We start from the raw sequence: 26,159 nt of genomic DNA on the forward strand, positions 1-26,159 counted from the left end.
TAGCCTTGAAAATGCGACTTGGAATTTGTCGCGAAACTTCGGCATTGAAAATAAACTGTAGATGATGAGGATGCCTTTTCCTACTGCTTCTTCCTTCGTGAAGTATACTTTGAGCCTCAGCTCCGGCCTATATATATATATATATATATATATATATATATATATATATATATATATATATATATATATATATATATATATATATATATATATATATATATATATATATATATATATATTCATAGAGCTACTATGGTCCATGAAACTTTCAGCCATGGCCCTTGTGGTGCCCCCTGCATTGTTGGCACTCATAGCAGTGCCAGACGCACGGTCATGGCTAACTTTAACCTTAAATAAAACAAAAACTACTGAGGCTACAGGGCTGCAATTTGGTATGTTTGATGATTTGAGGGTGGATGATCAACATACCAATTTGCAAACCTCTAGCCTCAGTAGCTTTTAAGGTCTGAGGGCGGACAGAAAAACAGCGGATGGACAGACAAATAGCCATCTCAATAGTTTTATTTTACAGAAAAATAAAAAGTCGAATGGTATATATATACGAAGAGCCACCTCCATCAAGGATCCCGGCAATATAGCCTACAGTACATGCATGGTAGATGGGACCATTGTGATTAAAAAATGATACATTTAATAAAAGACTTAATCGAACTCAAAAATGTTATATACATGAAATTCAGCCCCATGTTAAAGTTTAACATCTCATTTTTAAACTAGAAAATGAAATAAAAGAAAAATGATGAAAATTTTGAGGAGGTAAATTATTTTCTAAGACTCCTTTGAAGAATTCCATTTCCTCAGTTGAAAAGCTGAGTCGGAAGGACAATCCTGACTATCACAGTACTCGAGAAGAAGCGAACTTTTTCTCAGATGGATCTGCCTAAAGCGAGATGACGTCAATATCAAGGTGGTTAGGGCTGTTCCACAACACTAAGAAGCTACATGCTCCGTAACTCCATAACTCTGTAACTTCACAGCAACTTCAGATACCAACTTATTACAACATGAAAGGTTACTGATTTTTAAGCTTCTGTTGGTCTAATGTCACTGCACACACACATACACACACACACACACACACACACACACACACACACACACACATATATATATATATATATATATATATATATATATATATATATATATATATATATATATGTGTGTGTGTGTGTGTGTGTGTGTTTATATGTACATATACTGCCCCTTTCCATTAAAAATGAATATTTATACACGAAAGATAAACATTTATTCAAATAAATAGACGAATGAGATTACGAAATAACCACGTGACCAAAATGCGAAAAGAAATATGAATAAGAAAGAAGCTTTTGTTGGTTATTTTCCGTACTGGAATGGTTATTAGAGATGAATTCGAAAATAGTAATTGACACAGAAATTTGAACAAAGCAAGCACAATATTAAGGGAACTAATACATAGATATGTAATCCAGCAGATTTAAGCAAAGAGTAAAAAGACGACCTTTCCAGAAGTCTTTCTCAAGCAATCTCTCTCCCCATCCGAAATTCAAGACACGAATACCATCTTCGCTATTGATTTTCAATCGAGGTAGACAGCTATGGGCGTCCAATTTCCTGCGCCCTTCCGATAGCCAGGCTTGAATTAAGGTCAGATTACAATGCGGGGAAGTCTCTCTCTCTCTCTCTCTCTCTCTCTCTCTCTCTCTCTCTCTATAGTAAGTGACGATTGGATTTTAGTTCATCTGCCTATTCTCTCCCGTCGTTTTCTGTTTACATGAGTCGCCTCAATGTTTTATGTTGATACAGCGTAACTTGAATGTTTGGTGGATCCACATTTTCTCAAATATTTCGACGACTGAGATATTTATCAATGTATTTTGGTTTAAATCTTCATTTAACACCCAGCATAACGGATCGTACGTATACCTACTATTCCAGGGATTACTCGGTTTCATTTGATTCTTTTCAAGTGGATTCCGTCTGGCATTTCTCTCTCATTCCCTCTCTAGGATGAAATAGCTCCGTTGAGTGATTTGGATAAACACTTCCACAAATATAAGTTAATAAAGCGAGCGGAAAGAGGAAAAGTATTCTAGGAATGAAAGCAAAATCATCCAAAGTTAAACTAAGAGACTGGCGAAGATGCTGTCACACAATCAATATCTTTCCTGTTGTAATGACAGTAATGGAAGGAAAATGGGAGGATGACGGCGTGCTTTTCTTATTAAGAACACGAATACAGATTGCCGTTGGACGCTCCAAATTACAGCCATTGACTAGGAACGCAATCGTCTCTGAACAGTCTTATTTTTCTTGGAGATTTGCCCATAGAATCTGATAAATTTAAACTTTGAGCCAAACGTCCACTGAACATCCGCTGATTACAGCCATTTGCTGGAAATGAAAAGGGTTCCCGAATAAATTTTAATCTTTTCTTTTCATCAAGTAATTTGGACCTCGATGTAAAATTTCGTCTTAGAATCTGATGCCGGTGAACGTGGCACCATTAACCAGGACACGGGAGTTGTGATAGGTGAATTAGAAGAAGATTAAACTACTTGAATGGGGGATAATTCGGATAAAGGGTCGGTAATTACAGTCGTTAGGATAAGAACAGCACGAGGAGAAAGAGAGCTGTTGTCGAGAAAACGTTTGCTTGGTAACTTAGGATATATTAATATTATCATCCTTAATCGTTTTTCCTTTAAATCTTAAAACTATTTAGATAAACACGTAATTAAGAGATTAATGGAATAATAATGTTGATCATCACTTAATTACTAAAAAAGATAAATCGTCAATATACAGTAAAGAATAAAATTAATGAAAAGATCTTAAGAAAGTTGTCAAGTCGAGCAAAATACCGACGTCCCTTCATTTCTGGACAATTAGGTATTGCATAAAGTGTCAAACAGTGAGCTGGACTGTGTTCCCTCCCTGGCAGCGATGGCAAAATAGCTCTGGATTCCAACTAAACAATCAAACTTCAAATGGGGAAATAGTGCACCGATCTTCATAAGAAAGAAAACATTTTTCATGAAGAAAAACGTCAATCTGACAACATATTCGTGTCGAAGGGCATGAGAACGCTAACTGAGTATTTTCTCATGTTTTTTATGGTAATATATAAAGTGGCATCAATAAGTTTCTCGCAGGTATCTTCAACACGAACCTCCAGCCGTTAATCAGCGTAGACCATTTGGACGCACACATACATTACACTCAAACTTAATATTATACACATTTATGTACAAACAGGCATTTGTTTACTTGTACCTTTACATATGCTATAAAATATCGTTTATTCTTTTACCTTATTTTATATATTTGCAAACTAACATGTACGATTATACTAAATTTTAAACATATTTAAGGAAACACTAGTTCATGGTATTATATTTTGAATATTTATTTAACCACATGTTTAAATTTTCACTTTTGTTGTCATACATGTTCTTTGTACCCAAAACAACGCCCCTGAAATGGTTAAGCTGTTAACCAAACCTCAAGGTCATTCTCCCCACACGATGATATAAATAGGCCGAAAGGCCAGATTGTAAGTCAGTAGTCGCTTGATAATGCCATGTATATATATAGTATATATATATATATATATATATATATATATATATATATATATATATATATATATATACATACATACATACATACATACATACATACATATATATATATATACATACATATATATACTGCATATATATATATATATATATATATATATATATATATATATATATATATATATATATATATATATATATATATATATATATATATATATATATATATATATATATATATATATATATATATATATATATATATATACTGTATATATTTTATAAATATTCTGCTCTTCGACCTCTGTGCAGTATTTTAGTAGAAATATAATACAAAAAACCAAAAGAAAGACGAAGCCAGGGAAAAGCTTTCCCTGTGGAAGGTAGAGAGGGAAGCGAGCTAGTTGTGTTCAAAATTCAACAGTTCCTAACAGCCTATAAGTTAGTGTTAGAGACCTATCCAACAGGGACGTTTTTACCAAGTCACCTTTAGTGAGGGTGTTCTCAAGCATTCTTTTTCTCTGTACTATGTATCAGCGATGTTTTGTAATTTTTCAGACTGCTGGAGGCTATGGAAGGTTAGTTGTTTACGAAAACACAGAGTGGCCCAATCCGACCCAAGAAAGGGAGAGAGAACACAGCAGTCCCAGAGAGCACATACACTCATCTGTGCTCCTGATAATTCTGTCCTTTGTCCCTTTTCATCTTTTATTTACTAAGTGAATCAGTGTTACGCATAGTTCCAGATCCCAGGTGTCCGTTGCAGTGAGCAAGCAGCCTATATGAAGGTAAATCTAGAATTGACAAGTATTCACTGACCTGCTGGTATTTCTTCCACTGTGCTTCCATTTTCATTTTCCCCCTTCCTCAGCCACTGACTAAAGATCCTGGTGGAACCATATTTCCTGTATGAAGTCGAATATAGGAACCATAATATTTATTGCCTAGTGAGATTGCAGAAGATATTCCCCTTGAAGTAAGTAGGATTTAGGGAGAGGTCAATTACAAGTAATACTCAGGCAAGCCTTGGAACCTGATCATACCATTGTTTGGAAGAGGAATAGCCTTTAATATACTAGAATTACTTACGAGCGAGCTACGAGAACGATCACCTGTTGCATTATATGTGAAGTAGGGAAAATATTAGTGTCCGAAGGGGACTATTGGCTCACGTAAATTCCAATGCATTCTTTCTTTTATTGGGACTAAGTGGGTAATAAATGGATTTCATTTAATTCATTTGTTTAAAAAATAATCAAATTATTCAATAACATAGTTCCGACTGGTGACCTAATCTAATTCAGTTAATTGTCTGTCTTTTGGGGGTAACTCTTAGCTTCAATTGACAGGATTATGTGGGTCTTAGGTACAGCAGGGCTACATAAATTACAGTAATTAATAATTAACTCATTAGCCGAAGGACCCACATAACAGTGGTGATCTTAGCCAGGATCTCTAATTAATTCACAGAGATAAAGAATTTGGAATCAAATTAACTACAAATTAGCTTTAAAGAGAAAAGTCAGATCATATTAATTTCAAGCTAATTCTTCATAACAAGGAGACAGGCCAAGGTATAATTACAGTAAGAGTACTATTGGTATAATTGGGAAATTAGCGTAGGTAGGGAAGTGTGCATTGAGAGCAGCTATAATTTACAATTTACAAAATTTTAAAGAAACACTTTTGCCGCATTCGGATATCGAGTTCTGCATTTCGCTTAAGGTCGTGTAATTAAGTTACTGAGTAAGGATTTAATATTTTGCTATTTCCCCGGACAAGGATTAATGCATGATATTGATCTTTGAACGAGTTAGCTACTGGGAGAATGCGTGCCTAGCGTTTCTCTCGTAGGATAGGGCGGATAAATTTACGAAGCCCATAGAATTACCAAAACAGTAACAGTTCGTCACTACAGAGAGGCCACCGATTGAGTGTGATGAAATTAATAAGTTTCCAACTTGTGGAATCATATCTTGTGTCCTTGCCATTAATATTGCAAAGCAACAATAACTGTGTAAATTTCTTTATTTGCATTTTCAATTAACGTAAATTCCGGCCAGTCAGGATGTCACAGGTCCATTCCTTTTGTGTCTCGAATGGCCCGTCAGTAAGCATGGCAGATTCTTGGAATGTTTAAGCCAGTGTGAGAAAATAAAAGCGTAGATCCTAGTAAATTCGTTTTCCATCTCCATTATGTGAAATCACTTGCATTGTTGGTGTATTTACTTAAAACCTGTATTCCTACATTTGCTTTGTTCGTTTTGTGAGAGGAATGTGAGTGCTTTGTGCTCTTTCATTGTAAATAAATGTTGTGGCTCGGGAGGTTGTGTATTCCTCTGCTAGTCTGCTTCCAGCCGTTTGTTTTGAATTTGGCCGAGTTTTAACGGGACTCGTCCGACATTTTGGGACTGAGTTGACTGCTCTCCAGTCCACCATCTTAAAACCCTTGTTGTTGTTACTTGTGTGATTGGTTTGGGGGGCTACACAGTCACCATAGCCTCTGCCTCAATAAGCCACTTCGGGAACTACTTTGCCTCGCATAGTTTTCGGACTCGCTAATCGTAGAAAAAAAGTAGACTTCGATAGATAGGGAAATAGGTTTAGGATTCCATACAACAGACAAAAGCAAAGAATAATTTAGTCAGGGAATTACTTATTTAGGAAATATAACAAGAAAAGTGTCTTTACAAACACACTGTCATAAAAGAACTTATCATTTTATCCATACTTATCAGTGTAAGATGTACGACTCAGGGGGCGACAGGGAAAGTTAAGATTGCTAAGACAATCCCTTGAAGCAGCCCAAGAAGACTTGTCTCAAAATAAGAAACCTGCCAGTGTGCATTTACAATAATTTACTGATTTTCTCAGGCAGCACGAACTTTGCTGGCTGAATATCTCTCTCTCTCTCTCTCTCTCTCTCTCTCTCTCTCTCTCTCTCTCTCTCTCTCTCTCTCATCCATTCAAGTAAGCATTCAGCATAAATCTGAAGTGTATGTGCACCGCCTTCCTCGAAAGAACGGGCCGACATAGGAATAATTAATTAAAATAAAGTAGATAAACAGAAACACCTCTGTCCCACAGATAGATGAGGACAAGTTAAGCTAAAATCACAGTTATTGAAAACTGTCGGTCACGAGTGAGGACTTTTATCCAGACCTCAGCGTAAAAAAGTAGCCTTCCTCCCTCTGCATGAAAAGGAAGTAGCACAGCAGGTACTAGGAACTAGTCACTCACGTTGGCCCCAAAAAGCAACCACAATTTATTTTCCCTTTCCACAGTGCTGCTAATTTGAAGCATTGTCATAGACTGAATAGTTTACCTATCTCTTTCTTTTACCTTCCCTTTCTCTCCTACTCATTAGTTACACTCTGCTTGGGTAGAATGCATTTTCCCCTTAAATACAAACTAGTTGGACTCAAGTCAAGCGTTGTTCCTAGGAACGCACTGGCACCATAGTGCCACCAAAGAAAAAAAAAAAAAAAAGAACACAGAAGAAAACTCCTTTTGTGACTACATAAGTTGCACTGGTACATAGAGATACTGAGTGCCCCCAGTGTGACCTTTACACGGCACACTCAACCACAGTGCCACCTTATTGAAAAGGTGCCACACTACCGAAGTGCCACCCTAAATCTGAGGGACACTTCCTCGCTGCCCAAGTACGTCCAGTCAACCTGTATAGACGCCCTTACCCACCAGAACCATGGCGGCAGATAATCACAGAGCCTTCATGGAGCTGGGGAAGGCGGCAGGTCTCACGGGATTGAACCTCACCGAGTGGGTTAAGGAACAGCTGGATGACTTGGCCAAGCAAGAGAAGGAAGAAAGACTGGAATGGCGGAATTATGAAGCCGAACAGAGGAGTTATGAAGATGAAAGAGAAGAACTGAGAAGACAGCATGAACTAGCACTCAAGGAAAGCTCTCTAGCTCTCAAGGAGAGTGAGCTAGCTCTCAAAGAAAAAGAGCTTGAGCTGAAAAAGGCTAGAAGAGAAAATGCCGAAGGTATGTCTATGCAACAAGTCTCCAACCCCACACCTGCTGCACCAAATGCTCTGATCTCAAGCATTAATTCCCTCATCCCCAAGTGGACTGAGGATGAGCCAGAAGCATAGTTGGAGGAAATAGAAGAATTTTTTGACAACTATAGCACCACTAAGACAGAGAGGGCCTTAGTGCTAGCCAAGCATATGGAGGGAAAAGCTAAGGCAGCCCTTTGCTGACTGGAGAAGTGCATAGAGTCATCATGAAGGCCTATGAAATAACCCCGGAGAAATGAGACAGCGGTTCCGAGGTCTTGCCAAGGAAGTCGACTGTTCCTGGACTAAATGGGCCTGTCACAAGACCCAGTCTGGTACCCGCTGGTTCAGTTCCTTGTCATGCACTACATTCAAGGACTTTTTCAATTGGACCATGCTGGAGGATCTTTACCAAAGCGTGCCTGGGCCCCTTGCTGTATATCTCAATGATAAGCAGCCCACCACCCTTATGGAAGCCTGCTGTTTGGCCGATTCATGGGAAACCTTTAACCAACCCCACAGCACATCTCAGCGGCACATAGTGCCACCCGGGTACCTCTCAAGCTCGACTCGCCCGAAGAATGGACTGCCTAGGAAGCCTACTTGTACCCACTGTAAGAGGTTGGGGTACACTGAAGCTAAGTGCCGCTACAAGCTAGGCACTAGTATGCAGCCTCCTACTAACAGCCAGAACTCCTCTCCCTCTCCATCCACTCAACCCTCTCCACCAACAGTCACTGCAGGTCACTGAGCCCCTATGAAGGGCTGGTGCTGATCCTTTGGTGCTGCCGGCCACTACAGTACTGGACATCTGGCCTGTCGGCCTGTCCACATCATGTCCCCACCACCAAGTTCGTCAACCTCATTAGCACCTCATTCTCTGCGGCCGGGCCACAAAATATACTTTACCCTGAGAGACTGGAGACCCATTTCATCTCAGTGGCCCCCCTTAAGGGCTCTAGCCTGCCTGTGACCCTTCTGGTCACAGTAGACACTGCAGCAGACGTTAGCCTGATCTCCAAGGCCCAAGTCCCAGCCAGTGCCACGGTTGATGAGCAAACCCAGTGGGAGATGAAATGGATAAAGGGTCACACCAAAACCGTTCCCACAGTCAAGCCACACCAAAACCATTCCCACAGTCAAGCTCCAGGTTACGACACCTTGGGGCACACTACCCCACTGCCTGGGTGTGGTGGGTGGAATTCGGCCCGGAGTGGATTTCCTGTTGGGTTGGGACCTCCTCTGGGGAAGCCCTTCCCCAACGCCACTTCGCAGCCATGCTACCTCCTCCATGGAGGCCCAGAGCGTAGGAGCACCTTAAGAAGAAAAACCACCTTCCGCCAACCAAAGTGATCAGCGGAAGGGGCACACATCAAACTGTTCTCAGTCTAATCCTCTCTCTCCATGAAAGGACGGCCAACAAAGAGGTCCTCCCTCCCCCCCGAAGAGACATTCAGGAGGAGCAGCACCGCTGTAGAATGTGCAAGCAGACAGGCCACTCCACTAATTGGGAGGGCTGCCCAAATAAGCCTGAGCAAGACTCTCTGAGAGGCTCTGATCTCCAGCTTGGGCAGGAATCCCTGTCTCAGCCCAATTCAAGCCATTTGTGAGGTATTACACCTCTGGACCCCTTGTCAGGCAGACCTGACTCTCAGTCGCTGCCAGTGCCACTTGTGAGCGCTGAGCAGTGCCATGCTCTGTCCGGCTCGGATGTTGAACCACCAGTCAAGGAGGACCCTGTGCCAGGTCCAGATCATGAGGCGGATCCTCCTCCAGGAGATCCAGGATCCCTCACGGCACTAGTCATGGCAACCAGTGAGCCTTCGGCACCCGACACTTCTTCCTCACCAAATCTGTCCCCAGAGGATGAACCCCTGGTGGATCAAACTGCTACACCTTCTCTGGGAGACCAGGAACTGGCCTCCCCGGGTGCAGAGGTCGAGATCACTCTCGCTCCGGTTGTCACAGCAGCTGGAGTAGGGAGCCCTCCTGTAGCTTCTGAAGTTACACCTGACTTTGCGCCCGCTAGCCCTTCTGGCCTTTCCCCAGAGTCGGTGCTCTCATTACCTCCCAGGTCTGACTAGATAGGCCTTGGAGGAACCCGAAGACGAAAAAGAAAGGGCAGAAGAGAGCCAAGTAGTTGCTAGAGCCATGAGCTCATCCTGGCACTAGTGCCCTCTTGGCACAGTGCCTTTCCATCTTAGAGTGAACCTGGCTACTTGCCCAGAGGAAGTAACTAGCGTGATCTCTATTGTACTATAGCCTAGACCAGATTGAGTACCTCATACCAGTAACCTTGTCACTTACACCTTCCATCGAGCCTCAGTAACCATGTAACCACGTAAGTACATTGTAATTGAAATCAGCCATTCTAAACTATTGTGAAGAGAGCCACTAAGCTCATGACACGCGTGGCCTAATACCTCAGTGAGGCAAACATTTATCATATGAGATAAACCTCATGTATCGAACAGTAATTACAAATTGTAGTGCAAAACATTGTAACTTAGCTAGTTCATTGCCCTTTACGTTGGTGCCGTGGTCTAATAGGTTAGGTTATAGGAGATACCATAAAATGTACCATTTGGCTAGGTCTAGACATCATGATCACAAGAGGTAGCAGATAATAACCGTAAGCACCTTTAAGTAGAGTTAGGAGTCTGTAGAAATAAGTGATTAACAGCTCTTGTACCTTTCCAGAGTCAGGTAGATCCTTAGCTAGTTATATTGCAAGGAACAAATCTGTTCAGGGGAAAAGAGTAAAGTAATCGAGGCAAACAGCTTGCATAGTAGAGATCCTCACGCCCGAAAAGGAGTGAAGGCCTTCTTAAGGGGGGGAGCTTTTATAAATATTTTGCTGTTCGACCCCTATGCAGTATTTTAGTAGAAATATAAAACAAAAAACCAAAAGAAAGTCGAAGCCAGGGAAAAGCTTTCCCTGTGGAAGGTAGAGAGGGAAGCAAGCTAGTTGAGTGTTCAAAATTCAACAGTTCTTAACGGCTTATAAATTAGTATTAGAGACCTATCAAACAGGGAGGTTTTCACCAGGTCACCTTTAGTGAGGGTGTTCTTAAGCATTCCTTTTCTCTGTACTATGTATCGGCGATGTTTTGTCATTTTTCAGACTGCCAGAGGCTATGGAAGGATCGTTGTTTACAAAAACACAGCAGCCCAATCCGACCCAAGAAAGGGAGAGAGAACACAGCAGTCCTAGAGAGCACACACACTCATCTGTGCTCCTGATAATTCTGTCCTTTGTCCCTTTTGTCTTTTATTTACTAGGTGAATTGACGTTATGCATTGTTCCAGATCCCGGGCATCCGTTGCAGTGCGCAAGCAGCCTACGTGAAGATAAATCTGGAATTGACAAGTATTCGCCGACCTGCTGGTATTTCTCCCACTGTACTTCCATTTTCATTTTCTTCCTTCCTCAGCCACTGACTGAAGATCCTGGTGGAACCATATTTCCTGTGTGAAGTCGAGTATAGGAACTATAATTATTATTGCCTAGTGAGATTGCAGAAGATATTCCCCTTACAGTAAGTAGGATTTAGGGAGAGGTCAATTATAAGTAATACTCAGGCAAGCCTTGGAACCTGATCATACCATTGTTTGGAAGAAGAAAAGCTTTTAATATACTAGAACTGCTTATGAGTGAAGTAGGGAAAATATTAGTGCCCGAAGGGGACTATTGGCTCACATAAATTCCAGTGCATTCTTTCTTTTGTTGGGACTAGGTGGGTAAAAAATGGGTTTCATTCATTTCATTTGTTTCAGAAATAATAAAATTATTCAATAAGATAGTTCCGACTGGTGACCTAATCTAATTCAGTTAATTGTCTGTCTTTTGGGGGTAACTCTTAGCTTTAATTGACAGGATTATGTGGGTCTTAGGTACAGCAGGGCTACATAAATTGCAGTAATTAATAATTAATTCATCAGCAGAAGGACCATATAACATATATATATATATATATATATATATATATATATATATATAATATATATATATATATATATATATATATATATATATATATATATATATATATATATATATATATATATATATATATATATATATATATATATATATATATATATATATATATATATATATATATATATATATATATATATATATATATATATATATATATATATATATATATATATATATGCTGGAAGTATTCACTTCTTCACAGCCCTCTATGCTAACTTGTAGAGAAATAGCACAGAGAAACAGAGCATTTTAAGAAGTGGCTCCCAGTTAATTAAGTTTTACCCATTAAATTCATCAGGGTTAGTACTTTCACTAGTTAAGCATCTTCAAAGCACCTGCCTTAATCAGTTTTTATGACTTTCACTGGCCAAAAGACTCTTCTTCCCAAACAGAAACTTTCCTTCTCAGCACCCATGTGCATGGCCTACAGCAGGAATTATAAGACTCGCCTGTAACAGCCAGGACACCTGAATTGCTCAGGGCAATGAATAGCGGCAGAAAACCGAGGCCATCTAAGCATGACCCCGGGTCAACAACAGCAGAAGCAGCTAGAACACTGACCCAGTGACACACACCTGTGTGGCCCTTTTCACCAAGCTATGCTCACCTCTCTTTTGTCTGGCCGATCACCTTACCATCTGAATGCTACCTTAATAGTGCCTGGTGTAGAGAGTCCCACTCGTCTGAGGGCCATTTATTCTACAACCAAGAATCTTCGCTTAAGAAATAAGGTACTGTGCCATGGAGAGTGTTGAGTCATTTTATCTTATAATCTTATCTTATTTCCTTTACCTTTTCCTATTTGCATTGTGCTAGACCCTGAACATTGTCAGTAATCATTTATCAGTGTAAAGAATAATTTAACTGAACATAACTTGATGTTACCCCTTGAGCCTTCAGCATTCCCTTGTAGGAATTACACTGTGTTTTGGCTTAACCAGTGATCACGTTCCTTTCTCCATACACTACAGAAAAGGGTGTGTGAAACGCTGTAGAACCATCTGTATCCACTGTGTTCCTACGTCCATCAATCAAGTATCCCTGATTGTAATTTCATCGCATTTACTCCATATTTGAGGGGCACTCTTAATCTTGCCACTTGTATAATTTAACTTGAAAGTGCCCAGAGCCCTGCATGTACAGCTCCCTGTTACTTAGTCTTCTGATTAATGTAAATTCATTTAATTAATGTAGACCTGGAAATTCTCTCCTGAGTCCTTCCATTACTTGAAATATAATTCCCCCAGCATTCATTTATTGCATAACATGTTGGTTCCCGGTTAGATGTATTAACTTTAAAGGTAAGAAACTGCAATAGACCAAAACTTGCAGCATTTGGCAACCTTGAAATAGGATCTTTCTTGCAACTTTCTAGTATTTTTGCAACATTTGCAGTGAATTATCCAACCTTGCATATGCTAAGCTGTAAGTTGAGGGATGAAACGAGTCCTTAGTGTAAATCCATTTGCATTCTATGGGTATACAGTTGTACAGAGGTTATACAGCATAAGTATCTATTTTCATGTTTGATGTTCATAAATCTGTGACTAGGAACTTGTAATTTCCCGAATTTTAGGCTGCATGCATTCACGAGAGCTGAGCAGGCCTCGAAGATAGGAATTCCATTTATTCTGCTCAGACAGTAGTTTCAATTTAGGTAGATTAGTCAGGAACTATTGCTATTGCATGTTGACAAAATTCCATGACTTAGCTAGTTAGGAATTTAGCCAGGAAATAAGTGTTAATTTGAGAGGAAAGTGCAAAATTTCTTTCTATTGATGTAGCAGAAATTTTCGAAACCTTTTAGTTAGGATGCTCGTATCTGGCAACCTACTCCATTACCAAGGCAACGTTTTTGGTGGCAACAGAGTTGTGCACAGAGACTCTGCCTACCACCTTCCCATTTTCATTGAAGCCTAACTTGCTTGTAGCAGAATTAACGTTATAATTTTGAAAATCCTAGTCACTGCAAATTCATCATTTGTGCTTTTGAGTGCTAATACCTTTAGTATATGCTCGTGCATCATTTCAAGCAGGACAGAGGCATAGTTCATTGTGTATCTCGTAGACAGAGAAGCATTCGTGCATACATCTGTTTTGTTGCAATGGCGTGAGTCTCTACCTCACCTCATGTGTACCCCTGCCTTTGTTCTGGTCTATATGAGATGTCTCGTCATGCGCTCATCAGCTTTAACTGTCATTCTATTACTTGCCATTTTAAGTAATCTATCAGCTGTCAGCAGCCATTAGCTATCCCACAGCCTTGATGTATCTCCCTCTCACACGCACACACAATCACTGTACAATTTTACTACTCCATTTTAACTCCCTTTGGGTCACATGCAAGCCATTTTTTTTTATGTAATTGTCATTAATTCATGATAGTATTGTAAAATTTTACCAACCATGGCAATTTTTCAATAAGAATTCACTTTTCTTTCATTGATGATACGTCCAGCACGTTTGGGATAAGATTTTTAACACCTAACCTGTGAGTAACATTACCAGTATAACATTTTAAATAGAGATCATTGTTATTTGCTTTGTGAACCATCACTTTACAACTTGCTTAAAAAGGACAAACCTAAAATTATAAGCCACTGTTTGCTGGAAGTCAGTGCTGCCTCATCAGCCAAGGTGATATCTTCGCCAGCCTATTAAGCTTATACTCCAATAAAAAAACAAAAACAACACGCTCTTTACTCCGTGTTACTCGAGTAGTGGGTATTGAGAGCACAACAAACTCAAATTCTCTGGAACAAGTCCGCACTTCTAAGTGCCACAAACTCAGTTCATTGAACTCACCTACACCAGTGCAACATTTTCATGGTATGGTGTCTTATTAGTTCTCTGGAACACATTTACCTTAACCCTGTTTCTCGGAACCCATAACCTCTGCACTATAGCTGGTAACATACGTTTGTATGTTGTCCATTGTTCTTTGAACAATCTATTAGTTCTCTGGAACAACAACAAACCTTAGCCTTGCACTGTAGCTGGTCCTATCCATGTGCAGACAAACCAATCATTCTTCGGAACAAACCAACTATTCTTCAGAACAAACCAACCATTCTTCAGAACAAACTAACCATTCTTCAGATCAAACCAACCATTATTTGGAACCAACCAACCATTCTTCAGAACAAAGCAACTAGTTCTATGAACAAACCAAACTTGTTCTTTGGAATCGCACCTCTGCACTCAGCAAATGAGTGATTGTCGTGTATGTTACCTACAGTGCACTTTCTGTGCCATGCACAAGTTTTGTGTATCCCGCCTAACTTCGCCTGTGATCTCACTGCACATTGAGTGCTGCTCCAAGTCTACATCATTTACGTAACTTGGGCCATGTCATCACCAATCCACACCTTGAGTGTTCCACCAGTGTGCTCATTGCATGAATGGCCCAATGGTTCCACCGTACATTGAATGCCTGCAGACTTTGTGCTTCCCACTAAGTTTGCACCATGTTTCCACAACCATCTGCACAGTGAGTGCCACATCCCTGGTGCCCCAGACCACGGAACCTTAAGTGCCAACACCACTACTGTGTACCATAACACAACCTGCATCTGTGCCTCCAGGACTGAGTGCCACCAGCGCATCCTTCACCTTATTTACACTTTAGGTAACCCATTTCGGCCCTCGAGTGCCACCTACTTGCTCCAAGGAATGCTCCCAGTGCCACCCCTTTTATTAGGGAGTACTGCCCAGTATTCATAGGCTCTCACCAAAATTACTGAAATTAGCATCCAGCTCAGTGCCATCCATTTCTGGCCTGTGGAACCACCTATCAGTTCTCTGGAATGATCTCGCACTTAGTGCCAGTGCCACCTCAACAAGGGAGCACTCCAACTGACTAGTGGTGCCATCCACTGGCCCACACAGAGTGCCATTTCCCTTCCACACAACTGCTTGTATAGTCCACCGCCTACCTACCTCATACCTTACTTAGAGCATTAGACTTACAACAATCGCAGCAATATGTCTGCTGAAGACTACAGGAACTTCCTGGAAATCAGGAATGGGATGAATCTCAGGGGGAACTATTGTCCACATGTGCCAAGAACAGGTTGCTGCTGATAAGAAGGAGAGAGAGGAGAACGAGGCTGCAGCTAAAGGGAGAGAGAAGAGCAATGATAGTTTGAGCTAGCCTTGACTCAAGAGAAGAGGGCTTTGGCAGACTTGGAACTGCAAGAAAAAAATGACCAGTGAAGACATGAGCAAGAGCTGGAAAAGTCCTGCCAGGGGAGTGCCATGGCACTTGCCCAACATAGGGCCGAGCATCCAGCTCTGTCTACTCCAAAACCTACCCTCAACAGTATAAGTTTGCTCATCCCAAAGTGGAATGACGCAGAACCAGAGGCCATGGCTTGAACAAATGGAAAGCATCTTCAGCAACTATGAACCCACCGAAGTGGCGATCTCCTTGATCTTTGCCAAACACATGGGCTCCTTGACCAATGGTGATCAGGGGGGCCCTCAGAGAGGTCAGGAAGGCAGTCATTAAGACCTACAAAATTACCCTTGGATGCTGGAGACAGTGTTGGTGCAGCCTGCCAAAAGAAGCGGGTCAAACTTGGGCAGACTGGGCTTACCACAAGGCTCAGGCTGTTAAGCGTTGGTTAGACACCCTTGAGATCACAACCCTTGATGACCTCCTTGAACGCATGCAACTGGAAGATTTCTTCTACTATGTCTCCAGTGCCTTAGCTACCTACTTATGTGAGACACATCCCAAGACGCTCACTGAGTGCTGCCGCTTAGCGGATGATTGGGACACCTTTCATCCTTCCGCCAGTTCCCTGAATCAGAAGATAACCTCCTGGTCACACCTCAGTGCCACCCCAACCAAAGAATGAGACCTCTTCTAAAACTCCTACATGCAATCATTGCAAAAGGAAAAAGCACTTGGAATCCCAGCGCCGATCTAAGGGAGGAGCCGCTGCAACGTCTCCCTCTGATCAATCCAACCAACATCAACAATCACTTCCCGCTCCTCAAGGGAGATTCAGCGAGTTTTATTGCTCTTCATGCAAGATCTATGAGCACTCCACTAACTGGAAGGGTTGCCCTAGCAAGACAACTACACCCACCATTGCACTGGCAATTACCAATCATGCATCATTAGGCTCTCCAGCTGAGGGTCATATATTTGTAGCGCCTCCCCGAGGTCACTACCCCGCATGCCAAGTCAAAGCATTGGAAGACACTGGCGCGCAAATCTCCCTGACATGGGAAGACAAGGTCCCCTATGGGGTTAGAATTGAAAGACATAAACCCATCACCATAGAGAGTATCAATCATTTAAAAATGATTCTCTCAGCAGTTTGTTTAGGGGTCACCAGGCATCACAGAACCAAGATCTGCCCACTTTCAGTAGCCACCTACTTTCCAAGAGGCTATGACCTCCTCTTGGTACTGGACTCTCTGTCCCCACCTAACTCAAGATGACCAGGGCGCTTAATCCCTGAGAGTCTTTATCAGGCACTGATAGTCTTCCTAGGCCTGCCTCAAAATCACTGCCAGTGCCACTTGAGCACCCTGAGCAGTGCCAGTTTCCATCCGTCCCGAACGTTGAGCCATTTGCAACTTTAATTCCTGTGCCTGGTCTGGCCTTAGTGCCAGAGCACACCATGGATCTCCCTTCAGGAGATCCCAGTCTGGCCCACCTCTCTTCTCCCAGCGTGGCCCCACTAACAATGTTGGTAAGAGAACCGACCCAAAGTTTACTAGGGTCCCTTCCGGATTCCCCTGACCACAGCAGAAGTTCACACCCTGACACAGCCTCGCAATCTATCCCTGAGTTGGTCATTGCAACCTGCGAACCTCTCATGCCCACAACTACTACTTCCTCTTTTCCCCAGTCTTCAGAAGATAAGATTCTGGTGGAAAATTCTCTAACATCTCAGCTAGTTGCAGAAATCAAGGAACTGCGATGGCAAATGGTAGAAATTCTTGGCACCACCCTTGCTTCAGTTATCACAACAACCGGAGTAGGTGCACTCCAGTGCCTTCCCCGGACTTGGTTCCACTGATTCCTCCTACAACATCGAACCATCGGCCTAAAAGAAATTCAAGGAAGAAAGATCAGCGGAGTAGAACGTCCAGGTAGCCTTCTACTTGGCACTTGTACCCATATGGAACAGTGCCCTACTTTAATTGAGAACCTTGCCACCCAACCAGAGTAGGATGCCAGGTTACTCCCTCATCTATTGTAAGTTTGTAATATTGTAACCTTCTTTTTGCGACTTTAGCAATTTATTATTTAATTTGAGCCTTGTAACAACTTGTCTTTTACCTTGCATCACTCTTCCACTTTGCATCACACTCTGACTAATGCAGAGTGCAAACTGCCAGACCTCCTGGCACTGCAAGACATTGACTTTCCTTTCCATGTAATTGCTTACATGGCGAATTTAAACCCCTCTACAGGGAAATTAATTGTATATCACAGAGCCACCGGGCCCTTATGACACTAGTGCCACACCTGGCACAGTGCCACCACCTCAGCAAGATACCATGACTCTCACAAATGAGTAGTCACACGAATGCATATGGTGCAAAACTGTATAAAGGCTTTTAGAGTTATATGAAATTGTACTTTATTTAGCTAAGTCTGGTCTCTACCCTATATGGCAGAAACCCGTCGTAGCCTACCTGCATGCAACCTTACATTTATCATACTTTAAATATTTCTATTGTGCAATGTTCACAGTAGATTAACAGCTAATTTCAATTAATTTCATATTAAGGTTACACAAAGTAAAATTAAATAACTGCAGGTACTGCACAACTAACTAATGCATACTAAAGTTAAAACCTAATCACTTAACAGCAGTTACCTTGATAATTTTAGTGTAACACGCTTTGTAAAGGCTTGAGGAGATAGATATTAGATAGCAAGCATTTCTGGCTGAATTGCAGACATTCACACCCGAAAGAGGCGTAATATGTCTACCTTTAAGGGAAGCTGCTAGAAGTATTCACTTCTTTGCAGCCCTCTATGCTAACTTGTAGAGAAATAGCACAGAGAAACAGGGAACATTTTAAGGAGTGGCTCCCTGTTAATTACGTTTTGCCCATTAAATTTGTCAGGTTCAGTACATTCACTTGCTAAGCCTCTTCAAAGCACCTGCCTTAATCTGTTTTATGACTTTCACTGGCTGAAAGACTCTTCTTCCCAAACAGAAACCTTCCTTCTTTTTGCCCACATGCATGGCTTGCAGAGGAATTAACGGGACTCACCTGCGACAGCCAGGACACCTGAATTTTGCTTAGGGAGATGAATACCAGCAGAAAAATGCAGTCATATAAGCATGACCCCCAGTCGACAACCACGGAAGCAGCTTGAACACTGACCTAGTGACACCAAACTGTGCAACCCTTGTCACCGAGCTATGCTCATCTCTCTTTTGTCTGGCTAATCACCTTACCATCCGAGTGCTACCTTAAAGTGACATATGTAGAAAGTCTCACTTGTCTGGGAGCCATTTATTCTGCAACCAAGAATCTTCACTTAAGGAATGAGGTACTGTGCCGTGGACAGTGTTGTCATTTTATCTTATACTCTTATCTCATTAACTTTTCCTTTTCCCCTTGCATTGCGCTAGACCCTAAACATTGTCGGTAATCATTTATCAGTGTAAAGAATAATTTAACTAAACATAACTTGACATTACTCCTTGAACCTTCAGCATTCCCTTGGAAGAATTAGACTGTGTTTTGGCTTAATCAGTGATCGTGTTCCTTCCTCCATACGTTACAGAAAAGGGGTATGTGAACTGCTGTAGAACCACCTGTATCCACTGTGTCCCTACGTCCATCAATCAAGTATTCCTGAGTTTAATTTCATCGCATTTACTCCATATTTGAAGGGCACTCTTAATCTTGCCACTTGTATAATTTAACTTGAAAGTGCCCAGAGCCCAGCGTGTACGGCTTCCCTTAACTTAGTCTCCTGATTAATGTAAATACATTTAATTAACATAGACCTGGAATTTCTCTCCTGAGTCCTTCCATTACTTGAAATATAATTCTCCTAGCATTCACTTATTGCATGACGTGTTGGTTCCCAGTTAGAAGTATTGACTTCAAAGGTAAGAACTTGCAATAGACCAACACTCGTAGCATTATATCTATTAATTTCTCTCCCCATTTGCAGAATAAGAAGCAGGGGAAAGAAATTCTTGATATCAAATGCTAATGAGATTAAAATATAGAGATTTATATAAGACTGGTAAATATATGACCATGCAGTGGGAACAGCTGAAGTGAATAGAGAATGAGACAGTGAGTCAAGAACTGCAAAAGGAAAAATAATTCAAGGCTTCTGGATTACTTTGGCTTAGTCTGCCCAATTAAAATATTAAGTTAAAGCTGACTTCAATCCTGAGCTGAAGCGTCCAAAACATCTGAAAGAAAAAGTTATATATAACATACACACATGCACACGCACTCACACACAAATATATGTATGTGTGTATGCATGTGTATTAGTGTTTATATAACTTCTTTCAGATATTTTGGACGCTTCAGTTCAGGCTTTGCCATCTTTAACTTCAAAATATTGATTAGTTTAGAAATGGCCTATCAGGTCTCACTGGGGCTCTTTTAACCAAAACAAATGAATTTGGTATAAAGTAATCGAATTTTGGTGTGTGTGTGTCTTTGTGTGTGTCTGCGAGTGCATGTGCGTGTGTGGTGCACATATAATGTAAATGTACCAAATATTAAGTCGCAAGTAACCCATTTATATCGATTTCACTTTACCTTAGGAATATTTTATACAAAAACTAAATTATATTTTGTAAACGCAATTACCTTGACCAGGATGCGAACACATGCCTTATAGGGATAGTGTAAGGAAAGAGTGACTTAACACACTCAACTATGGAGAGTCTTTTACCTGTTAGGTTTCCAGCAAGGCTTTTTAGTATGAAGCAACCAGCCACATCCCATCGTCATCCGTTGATGTCACCCACCAGATTTGACTAACTTATCCAGATTAATTTGCTTTGGTCAGAAGAGCCCCAGTGATACCTGATGGGCCGTATCTAAACCAATCTACCTTCCCTGGGAGTCGAGCCCTGTCCGTCTCGCTAGCTAGGCACCATAACCGCTAGGCCAAGGAAATGCATAACGATCTAATGAAAAAGACGTTTGTTAACAACCATCTGCTAGGACAGATAAAAAGAAGTTCATTTATGAGATGCTGGCTTTTCAATGCTTTGTCTAACGAAGACCTCGGAAATCAAGAAGAAGAAAGTGGAAGGAAAAAAAAGAGTGAAACTTGATCATGAACGAAGAGAGAACGCGGGAAAGAAGCATACGACTGTTAAGGGAAGTAGAACCTTGAACAGAGTTGTAGGTATCAAAATCCCTCTTGGAAGAGTCCTGATTTTTATAAAGTATGCATGAAAGTAATTAAGGGTATTTTTAGGACTCCTGAGACTTGGCCCATAGCAAGACCTGTTATTCCTCAGATTTTGATCCCTAGTGAACACAGTCCAGGAATGCAATGGGGCTTCTTGTGCTTGGTTTAATTTCAGGTTCAAGCCCACTGGGAATTTAGCTGAAAACACTTCCGGCCATATTTCCTTGTCGGAATTTGAAAAGGGATACAGTGTGACGGAGTACGGAGTGATCTGAAAAATGAAGACTGACTCAAAAACGTAAGGAACTTGTAATAAGATTTCATTAAATCAAAATGAAAGAATCATAAAATTTTAAGGCAAGGGTCTTAAACATTTCTTTTGAAGAGCTTGTAATATTCATGAAGTAGGCAGACGTCTAGGATTGATGGTTAAAGTCAGTATCAGGGGAAATAGTCGGTCGCCCCATACATATCTCATAACAGGCTAACAGTCACATCAAATATCCTCCAAGTCTTTCACATGATGACTCTGCCTGTTTTACGGCAATGATGATTGATGATGATGATGAAAAGGATAAAGCAGCACACACACGTTGAATCAGTTCCTGCTGTGCACTTACTGCCCTCACACGCAAGATACATCAGTTTTACAGGAATAGTAGACACATCAAAAATTATTCTAAATTAACATCGGTCTGATGGACAATTCTAGACTACGTTATTACATAGAATTTCAAGGAAACAAAATATAAGATCTTTTTCAAATATGTTGAAAACGTTTTGCGTAAGTTTATTTTTACAGAAATTACCTGTAGGTTTAGTAAAGTAAAAATTTTTCTAGAGACACGATTCAGCAGGATCCATTTACTAAATTAAGTTATTTTCCATTGCAAAATGGCACAGAATTTTTCTCCACTCGTCTGGGAAAGGATAAGAAGATTTGTAAATCCTCTGAGGAATGTTAGAGGTCTCAGATCTTTTTCGCTCGTCTCGGGGAAGACTTCAGTCTAACAAGGTGCAAGATGATCAAAAGAGTTCTTCATCGGATCTCATGTCTCTCTCTCTCTCTCTCTCTCTCTCTCTCTCTCTCTCTCTCCCAACAGTTTTTGGATCCGAAGAAAAACAGGGCAATGATCAGTACCTAATTAACTTTTAAACGGATGAATCACGGATGAAACAGTGTGTAGAAACCTTCCGCAAAATGTGCCGCTTCATTCATCTAAGCAGAAAGCTCATCGTGGGTACCATAAAATACACCTGTATATGCATTGTGTCATTCCCCACTGTATGTTATTAATAAATAGTACTCGTAAATAAGAAAGAAAATAAATGACCCATACCCAAAGAGGTAAATGAATAAATAAACAAGTAAAAAGATGAAAGTGTACTCGAGCGCACTTTCAACCAAGAAAACTCAAACCCAAGATTATTAATGTCAAAATACTGAGGCGCTGGCACGGCCATGCGTTTGAAAACATCAAGTTTTCTTACCATTCGATTTTGTAAGTTGAATGGAACACCTACGACAGTGGATGAAATGCAATCTATATCTTTGCAGTTATCTTTGTGTAACACTGATAATCTACGGGAATAGACTCCACAATTAAGACTGCAGTTCTCCAGCCCTGGACCAGCCCTTCTCATCACCAGTTCCTACATACTGTAGATATGCAGAATTGTGTTATCAAAACTAGTAGCCATGCCAGAGCCTTAGTCTTCTAACTTCATTAATCTTGAGTTAAGTTCTCTTGCTGGACGTACACTTGGGTACATCTTCATTCGTCTATTTATTTACTTACTAATTTATTTACTTGGTTATGAAACACGTATTTTCAGCGTTGTTACGGATATTTGTTGTTAGTTACATACGGTAAGGAAAGACAGCGTGAGTAGGTAGTTTGATGCTCAGTTGATGAACCTCCCACGTTGGTGTAGGAGGCGACTCATTTTGAGGAAGTTTTTTCCGAGCTTTTTGGAGGGGGAGGAGGGGAGGAGAGGAGGCGGTTACACGACGTTCCTAGTACAATCCTGTCGTGTCGACCATCTCTTACATGAACATTTTTGTTGACAGTGCCGGTATATAGGTATTAAATAAAGATCACCCCCTTGCCGTACGCAGCTCCTCTGAGCGAGGACAACAAAAAGAGAAGACTTGCCAAAGGAAAACAATGACATTGATTTGCTCGTTGGTTTAACTTTTCAAATGTTATTTAATTTTCTCCGCCCCTTGATATGACTGATATGGACAGCCTGTTATGTAAAGGCTTGCTTTGCAAGTCTCTCACCTTTCAGATGGTTCCTTCAGATGACGAGGAACAGAATTATGAATCATCTGGTAAAATGAGGAGGATTCCAATGGACTAAACAATCCCTAGATTTTATCAAATCCTACATTTGTGACAAAAGGAGATTTCAACAACTCGTATTGAGAGCTGGAATTAATGTCCAATTCATCAAGGTATTGGTATGCACTCCTGACAAAAAAGAAATTCAAAAGATCAAGTTTTTATCAGAAGTTTGTAGTAGATGTTATGGAATGATTATTGGGGAACTCCGAGGTCATTTGCACAAATTGGAATGGTGTATTTCATATCTTCACACACAAATTTATCATGTAATTATCATATTATTGACAATTATGTTCCGGACGAAACTACAGACATAACTTTGTTTCGTACTCAGGAGATGAATGTCTCTTGGAAGTCAAATAGTACATTTTATCACTATTTCTAATCTTTATTTTGGCAGTAGCTGAGTTTGGTCTGGCAGGAATGCACGTTTCATTCTCTTTAGAGTACAAAGAAAGAAAAAAAAAGCTCTGCATTATAACACTTCCGCTCTGCTAGACAGTTCTGTTAGTAAAATCTTTCAATTTCTAAAATATACAATAACAGCAATGGTAGAATAAATCTGTCCTAACTGTACACAAAAATAGAACATATGCTACATTTATTTCTCACTTGAATTTTGTGCCCGTCCTATGTTTCAATTACAAATAACTCGACGTCTTTACATTGCGATTCCCTTAGTAGATTTCATCCAAGACCTAAGCGCTCTTCTTCATGAACACGAGTGAGATGAAGGCAGCTTATGGGAGCTTGCACCGCCAAGCACCGACGGGAGGACAGCCTTTGGCGAGAGCTAATCGCCTGGTCTTTAGGGAGAGATGAATAACCTTGTTTAACACTGCGGGATACATCGGCGTAACAGCAGTTGACTCAAGTGAGACTTACCGGTTAGGATGATCAATGATGCGAAGTGATATGAAGCGAATATTGTTCGTTGTTGATGAACGCAATATTAGTGTACGTAACATTTTAAAACGGTTCATTTCTTATTGGTGAACGTAGTACTTGATGAGCAAGTGCACTACATATATTATTTATTTCCATACTGACGAGGAGAGCATTAATTGATCGACTGCTTAAACACGAATAACCTCCTGAATATCGCCTAGGTGTAATTTAGCAACGTTCTATGAATGAAAGATCTCGTGATAATATTTTCAACACGGGTAAACCACACACACACACACACCTTGGGCAGTGCTGCCTTAGTTTGCATTACTGTTAAAATTATATGAGGCGGACTGAAATGATATCAGGCGAAATCTGTGGTGTTATCTGGTTTATCTGTCCTAACCCTTTTTCTTTTCTATTGGCTGAGGCCGATACGATGAACAACTCGGTCAGTATACAGCCCGGGTCCGAAAGGAACAGGGAAGATGAGGAGGAAGTATGCACGATGACTAAACTAGTTGATATGATGTAATTATATAATTTAAAGAAAACTCTGGGATTCAACCTCCATCAAAGCGAATGAGATATAGTATGGCATAATTTCAATAATTTCACTGAACAATTACAGTATATTCAAGCTCATCTACCATGATATGATAATTATAACCAGATGGTTATGACAATCAACTGTGTCGAGTGGGCTCAAATCCACAGGATGTAAATAATAACTAAGTTTCACTGAAATAATTCATTCTAAGGGCATCTTCACTGTCCTCCATTAGACGTAACTGGGATAGAAGAGAGCCAGTTGCTTGGAAGAGCGAGATTCCAGATGTGAGAGAGAGAAAATAAAGCTAAATACTTAAGAAACATAATGTTGGCTTTCATTTAGTGAACTGTGACTGAAACACAGTTCTTTGTCCTCGCTTAATGCAATGAACTGATTGTTAAGTTCTGCTACCCCTAGAATACTGCTGCTTTATATGAAACTTATGTTTCTTTAATAATAATAATAATAATAATAATAATAATAATAATAATAATAATAATAATAATAATAATAATAATAATAATGGCCATTAACTTCGGAAGCAGAAAATAATTTAAGAATCATATATAAGAAAACATTCGCATGTTAATAATAAAATTCATTGTTTAGCTACTTTTTATATCAAGTGGTCTGCTCGGCAGAGAGAGAGAGAGAGAGAGAGAGAGAGAGAGAGAGAGAGAGAGAGAGAGAGAGAGAGAGAGAGAGGATACTAGTTCAGTCATAAAACGTGTTTTCTGACTCTGTATTCTTTCTGACTGGACTGGTTTCCTTCGCGTCTTCAGTTGCATAGTGAGTGCAATAATAAAATTACCATGGTTGAAACCTCCTTGTCTGTCTCTGTCTTTCTGTCTGTCTGTCTGTCTGTTTGTCTCTCTGCCAATCTGTAGCTGCGTATTTACTTAAAAACACACAAAAATATAAAAGTATCAAAATAGAAAGTCGCATTGGTGGGCTTAATGCAGAGTATAGACTGCTCAGCGTCATTATAATCTACTTAGTAAAGACGAATAGGGGAGGAGTGGATCCCCAAAAACTGAAATTATCAGGAGAGTTTCGGAAGGTTAATGCCCACCAAAGTGTCTGTTCATTTTGTCATTTATTTATTTATTTATTTTTCTTTTCTCTCATATTAACATTATATTATTTGGCAGTTTGCACACTTAATAAATAGCCTCTTCACATAAATGTTTTCTCAGGATAACAGTTATAATTTTAAGAACATTCGCAGACCGCAAACCATAGGCAAGGTTGGCCAACCGCCCCCTCCCCCCCAAATCTTAATTTTAGATTGCTTTAAAAAAAACTAGGCTAATGGTGAAAAAGTCTTCGGCTTATCGAGACTGGCACTTCTGGGACAAAGCTGGGGTGTCCTCCTCCCAA

The 26,159-nt window shown here is 40.4% G+C and overlaps 1 protein-coding gene across 1 annotated transcript in view; it reads right to left on the reverse strand.

Annotated features, from left to right (window-relative positions):
- LOC136851236 (solute carrier family 23 member 2-like) overlaps positions 1 to 24,552 on the reverse strand; it is a 92,170-nt gene extending 67,618 nt beyond the window's left edge. Inside the window, exon 1 of the mRNA XM_067125192.1 lies at positions 24,224 to 24,552. The gene's annotated coding sequence lies outside the window, so the exon portion shown is untranslated. The remainder of the gene's footprint in view (positions 1 to 24,223) is intronic.
- Between the last annotated feature and the right edge of the window lie 1,607 nt (positions 24,553 to 26,159).

The sequence above is a fragment of the Macrobrachium rosenbergii genome, chromosome 23 (genome assembly GCF_040412425.1).
Source record: "Macrobrachium rosenbergii isolate ZJJX-2024 chromosome 23, ASM4041242v1, whole genome shotgun sequence".
Lineage (NCBI taxonomy): Eukaryota > Metazoa > Arthropoda > Malacostraca > Decapoda > Palaemonidae > Macrobrachium > Macrobrachium rosenbergii.